This window comes from Silene latifolia, chromosome 1 (assembly GCF_048544455.1).
Source record: "Silene latifolia isolate original U9 population chromosome 1, ASM4854445v1, whole genome shotgun sequence".
Taxonomy (NCBI): Eukaryota; Viridiplantae; Streptophyta; class Magnoliopsida; order Caryophyllales; family Caryophyllaceae; genus Silene; species Silene latifolia.
In genome coordinates, this window is record NC_133526.1 from 55,038,335 (window position 1) to 55,045,040 (window position 6,706).

The window sequence follows — 6,706 nt, forward strand, 5'->3', positions numbered from 1 at the left end:
ATATGAGCACTAAGTTGAGCACCCAATTGAGTAATAGAGTCCATTTCATGCTTTCCTCCTCTAGTAGCCTTGTGAGGTCTACTATATTGTGAATTATGGACCGCCATTTCCTCAATTTTGTTCCAAGTTTGATTGTCGTCAACTTCGGTGAACATACTATTTGATCCCATGTTGAGAATGTTTCTTGAGTCTTCATAAAGACCATTCCAAAATTGTTGTACCAAGAACCACTCGCTAAGTCCATGATGAGGACATGAGCGACAAGTTCCTTTGAATCGCTCCCAAGCTTCATACAAAGATTCTTCATCCCTTTGCTTGAAACCCGTAATTTGAGCTCTTAGCATGTTAGTCTTTTCCGGAGGGTAGAATTTTTTGTAGAAAGCTAGAGCCAACTTCTTCCAATAGTCAATTCCAAGAGTAGCCTTATCAAGGCTTTTCAACCATTGTTTTGCGGTGCCAATTAGAGAAAAAGAGAATAAGACCCATCGAATTTGGTCTTGAGTCACACCGGTTTGTGAAATCGCATCACAATAGTCACAAAAAGTCTCCATGTGAGATTGAGGGTCTTCACTAGGTATCCCCCCAAATTGGCTTCTTTCGACTAATTGGATAAATGCGGATTTTGCAATGAAATTTCCGGTTAAGTGTTGTGATGTGGGAGTACCATTGGGTAGGTTCTCCTCGGTTGGTATGGAATGTGATGAAAACTTAGGCATTGTGGGTTGATTTTGTGATTGATTTGGTGTTGGGTTCTCCTCACCTTCTCTTGCAAAAGGGTTGATCAACTCAATATTTGTTTGAACATCTACAACCTCACCAATACCTCTCGAAGTATTTCTAGCAAGTCTTCTATTGTTTGTCAAAGTCCTTTCAATTTCGTGATCAATGGGTAACAAGTTACCTTGTGATCTTCTAGACATGCAAAATATCAAACAACTCGAAAACAATTAGAACAAACCTTGAGGAGTTTTACTTCCCCAAGGCAAAGAAAGACACAACTAATAACAATCTAAGAAAATCAAATCAAGTTTACACCGTCCCCGGCAACGGCGCCATTTTTGGTCGGACTCACTTGGAGCTTAATTTTCGGTTACTTGTGGTTAGGAGCACCTAGACCAAAACAATATTTATAACTTCACAAACAACTCTACTATTAGTAAAGAGACAAGTAAAGGTCGGATCCCAAGGGACGGGTATTGATGTAGGATTTTCGATTGCAAGTAGCGGTGTCTAGGGGTGTCACAATTTGGGTTGAGATAAGAAGATCAGTAAACTAAACAGCAATAAAAGTAAGTAAGCAAGATGATTAAAATGAGATGTAAACAAATGATTAAAAGCACTAGGGTGTCATGGGGTCATAGGGGATTCATGGGAATTGATCATACAAACATATTCTCAAATTATAAGCAAGCAATTATTGTTGTGATAGGATCGAGTTGGTTTATATCTTACAATCCTAGGAAGGTTTGGATCCCGGAGCCGAATCGATTAGATTGTACAACACCTACAAGTCGACTTAATTCTCCCTATTCAACTATATGCATGGTCTAATGAGACTCGAGTTGGTTTATGTCTTACAAGGCTCATTGAAAAGGTAAGTGATGGGTAAAAAATGCAAGGATTCATAGGCACGCATTTCATCAAACATAACATGTGCATAAGTTGAGATCACAACAAGCAAGCAAATAAATTATGAAAACATATTAAATTAACCATGAATCATCATCCCCCATGTTGGTTTCCCCTAATTACCCATTAACCCTAGTTAAGGAAACTACTCACTCATTATCAAGTTTAACATGTTAACTAGGTTGTCAATCATATTAACAAAGCAAAACATGATGAATGAATGAAGATGATTAACAATAATTGAAAAGGGATTAAGAGAGTTATACCTAATGATGATTCCAAAATAAAGCAAAGAATAATAGAAGTACTTGATGAATGATTGGAAGGTTGTCAATCTCCCAACAATAACCCAAATAATCTTCAATCACCCAAAATAAAAGATGAACAAAAGAGAAATTAAGGAAATGAGATTTGTATTAATAATTGATTAGAAGTTGATTACAAGATTAAGAAGAGATTAGAATGATATAAACTACACTAAATATTGATAAGAAGAACATGATTAATCTAATTAGACTAATGGGGTATTTATAGTGGGGATTAGGTACACAAATTAGGATTTACTAAGGGCTTAAATGACGATTAAGTCCTTGAGGAATCGCTCCTCTCAGAAAAAGATGCGGGTCTCCTTTTTGTCGGTCTTTCACAAATATGCGCATCTTTCATGGAGCAAGAAGAAGACGCGTGGGTCTGTAACACAATCCGAGCATCCAAGGGTCAGGACGAGTGGATTCTAGGGTGGCTGGACGAGCGGATTGCTGGCTTGGACGAGCGTCCTGGGAGGCCTCTGGACGAGCGTCCCTAAGGGAAGGACGCTTGGATTTTTGCAGTGTTGGACGGGCGTCCTGCCTGGTTGGATGAGCGGATCTCATCCCAGCCTTCTTTTTCTTCTTTTCTTCTTTCTTCCTCCAATAATCCTCCGGGATCTTGTCGGAGATGCAAAGATTTCTTCATCATTGCCCATCTACTATAATATGTACAAAGGCCTTCTAGTCTTGTCTTCTCTTTGATGCTTGGTCATTAGATTCGATCAATTTAGCTCTATTTTGCCATGAAAATGCAAGGTTTGCACTCCTCTCCTACCAAGGAAACAAAACCTCAAAGAATATACAAAACAAAGGATTAAAGATAGTAAATAACCCAAATATGCACTAAAAAGCATAGGAACGAGGCTAATTCGGGGACTAAATATGCTCAAATAATGGTCACATCATCGCCGTCTTATAAAAGTTTCGATTTTTGCCTTAATCCTTTCTTTTTCTTGCTCCTTGATAAAGGTTTCGAAGACCCGGTGGAAGACTCAAGCTTTAGGGACTGTTTATTCGAAGAATAAGGAGCGTTTAAGGTAACGGTGATAGGTTACTCGACAAATGTCGAAATTTCCGTCTTTTGTGTCGTTTTATATGCTCTTGTTTGATAAAGTTTGATCCTTTATGTTTTTCTCATTTGTATGATAAATTCCATCTTAAAGTAATGTTTGAATTAGGCTGTCTTTTTATGTGCTCTTCATTTTGTAGATACCCAGTATCTGCTGAGACTCCAACAAACACCCGATGATTATCGGACTACAACATGTTTTGGAATCGCGGCGTTTGATCGACAGTTTGTGTACAACTTTACGTCGGAAAACTTAAAACGATTTCGAAAATAAAACATCTCAAAACATTTCAAAAATACCTGGAGTGTTTAATGCACGACGACGGGGTCGCAATGACACTAACTAGAGTCAAAACCGACACCGGACCAAAAACCGACTCAAAAATTCAAATCCCGACTCCAACAACGAGTCAAACCGAGTCAACCACCAAAGACAAAATTTCCAAACCTTCTACCTTAAGTTTCCCCGGATTCATGTTGGTCAAGTATCAAACATGTGACTACAAAACCTAGGATAGAACAAATCATGATTGCGTTTGTTGTGAAAGTGACAACACAGCTCGAAGACCCGCGACATGGCTCACGCCTCTTTGAGCAGCCCAAGTGGCCACTGATGTGACCATAATTAGAGCATATTTAGTCCCCGAATTGACTTGTTCCCATGCTTTTTAGTGCATATTTGGGTCATTTATTGTCTTTAGTTCTTTGTTTTGCATATTCTTTGAGGTTTTGATCCCTTGGTAGGAAAGGAGTGCAAACCTTGCATTTTCATGGCAAAATGAGACTAAATTGATTAAATTCAATGACCAAGCATCAAGGAGAGACAAGATTAGAAGGCCTTTGTACATACTATAGTAGATGGGCAATGATGAGAAAGGATCCTTGCATCCCCGAGGAAATCCCCAAGGATTTTATGAAGAAAAAGGAAGAAAAGAAGAAGAAACAAGACTGCCTAACAATCCGTGCGTCTTCCCCTGAAGACGCCCGTCCACCACCCACAACCCGTGCGTCTTCACCCTCTGGACGCCCGGTCAAAAGCTCCAGAAGACGCCCGTCTTCCTCCACAAGACGCCCGGGCAGAAACCACCAAATCCGCCCGTCCCGTGCTAAAGACGCCCGGATTCCCAGGCAGACCCATTTCGTCTTCTTCAAACTTCTAGGAAGGATGCACATCTTTTTCTAGAGACCGGAGTCTCCCTAGAGACCGGAGTCTTCCCAAAAGGACCGGCGTTTCCTCAACAAGGGACTTAATCGTCATTTACGCCCTTAGTTAACCCTAATTCATGTACCTAATCCCCATTATAAATACCCCATTAGTCTAATTAGAAGAGCATGTTCTTCTTAGCAATCTTTAGTGTAGTTAATATCAATCAAATCTCTCTTTAATCTGGTAATCAACAATTAATCAAGTTTTAATACAAGTTTTATTTCCTTAATCTTTCTCTTGTTCATCCTTTATTTTGTGTAATTGAAGATTATTCGGGTTATTATTGGGAGATTGACAACCTTCCAATCAAGCATCAAGTACTTCTTTTATTCTTTGCTTTATTATTGGAATCATTAGTAGGTAGAATTCTCTTAATCCCTTTTTAATTATTGCTAATTACTTTCATTTATTCATCATGTTTCACTTTGTTGGTATGATTGACAACCTTGCTAGCATGTTCAACATGATAATCAGTGAGTAGTTTCCTTAGCTAGGGTTAATGGGTAATCCGGGGAAACCAACATGGGGGATGATTCATGCTTAAATTAATATGCTTTCATAGTTTATTTGGTTGCTTGTTGTGATCTTAACTCATGCACATGTTATGTTTGATGAAATGCGAGCCTATGAATCCTTGCATTTTTTACCCATCACCTATCTTTTCAATGAGACTTGTAAGACATAAACCAACTCGAGTCTCATTAGACCATGCATATTGTTGAGTAAGAAAGATTAAGTCGACTTGTAGGTGTTGTACAATCTAATCGATTCGGCTTCGGGACCCAAACTTTCCTAGGATTGTAAGATATAAGCCAACTCGATCCATCACAACAATAATTGCTTGCTTATAACTTGAGAATATGTTTGTATGATCAATTCCCATGAATCCCCTATGACCCCATTACACCCTAGTGCCTTTTATCAATTATTTACATCCCTTTTAATTCATCTTGCTTGTTTACTTTCATTGCTATTTAGTTTAGTGACCTTCTACTTCAAACCCCAATTGTGACACCCTTAAGACACCGCTAGTTTCAATAGAAATCTCATCTCAATTCCCGTCCCTTGGGATCCGACCTTTACTTGCCTCTTTACTAATTGTAGAGTTGTTTGTGAAGTTATAAATTGTGTTTTGGTCTTGGTGCTCTTGACGACAAGTACTGAAAACTAAACCCCTCACTAGGGATCACGACCAAAAATGGCGCCGTTGTCGGGGACGGTGTTAACTTGATTTAGATTTTCTTATATTGTTATTAGTTGTGTCTTTCTTTGCCTTGGGGAAGTAAAAATCCTCAAGGTTTGTTCTAATTATCTTCGAGTTGTTTGATATTTTCCATGTCTAGAAGGTCACAAGGTGACTAGTTACCTTTTGATCACGAAAATGAAAGAACTTTGACAAACAATAGAAGACTTGCTAGGAGAACTTTGAGAGGTATTAGTGAGGTTGTAGATATTCAACCAAATACTATTGAGTTCATCAACCCTTTTGCAAGAGAAGGTGAGGAGAACCCAACACAAAATCCAACACAAGATTAACCCACAATGCCCAAGTTTTCATCACATTCCGTACCCACCGAGGAGAACCTACCCAATGGTACTCCCACACCACAACATCTAACCAGAAATTTTATTGCCAAATCCGCATTTATCCAATTAGTTGAAAGAAGCCAATTTGGGGGAATGCCTAGTGAAGACCCTCACTCTCATATGGAGACTTTTTGTGACTATTGTGATGCGATTTCTCAAACCGGTGTAACTCAAGACCAAATTTGATGGGTCTTATTTCCTTTTTCTCTAATTGGCACCACGAAACAATGGTTGAAAGGCCTTGATAAGGCTACTCTCGGAATTGATTCTTGGAAGAAGTTGGCTCTAGCTTTATACAAAAAGTTCTATCCACCGGAAAAGACTAACATGCTAAGAGCTCAAATTACGGGCTTTAAGCAAAGAGATGAAGAATCTTTGTATGAAGCTTGGGAGCGATTCAAAGGAATTTGTCGCTCATGTCCTCATCATGGACTAAGCGAGTGGTTCTTGGTACAACAATTTTGGAACGGTCTTTATGAAGATTCAAGGAACATTCTCAACATGGGATCAAATGGAATGTTCACCGAAGTTGATGACAATCAAACTTGGAACAAAATTGAGGAAATGACGATCCATAACTCACAATATAGTAGACCTCACAAGGCTACTAGAGGAGGAAAGCATGAAGTGGACTCCATTACTCAATTGGGTGCTCAACTTAGTGCTCACATTGATACTATCAATTTGAAGTTTGAAAAAGCTATGGCTAGACTTGAAGAAGCCTCAAAATCACCAAAGCACCATGTTAATGCCTTGACGGCATCTTCATCAATCCCAAGTGGGATATGTAAGAATTGTGGAACTTTGGGACATGACCAAAGTGAATGTAGGGGAACAAATGAACAAGTGAATGCTTTCCAAGCATACAAGAGTGGTACCCCTTATTCCAACTATTACAATGAAAAC

The 6,706-nt window shown here is 39.0% G+C and overlaps 2 non-coding genes across 2 annotated transcripts; one reads left to right on the plus strand and one right to left on the minus strand.

Moving 5' to 3' along the window:
• Window positions 1–237: 237 nt before the first annotated feature.
• Window positions 238–344, plus strand: LOC141618230 (small nucleolar RNA R71). The gene has a single exon (XR_012531335.1). It is a non-coding gene; the product is annotated as a small nucleolar RNA R71 (small nucleolar RNA).
• Window positions 345–6,127: 5,783 nt separating this feature from the next.
• On the minus strand, window positions 6,128–6,234 carry LOC141617878 (small nucleolar RNA R71). Its single transcript, XR_012531232.1, has one exon. It is a non-coding gene; the product is annotated as a small nucleolar RNA R71 (small nucleolar RNA).
• Window positions 6,235–6,706: the final 472 nt, after the last annotated feature.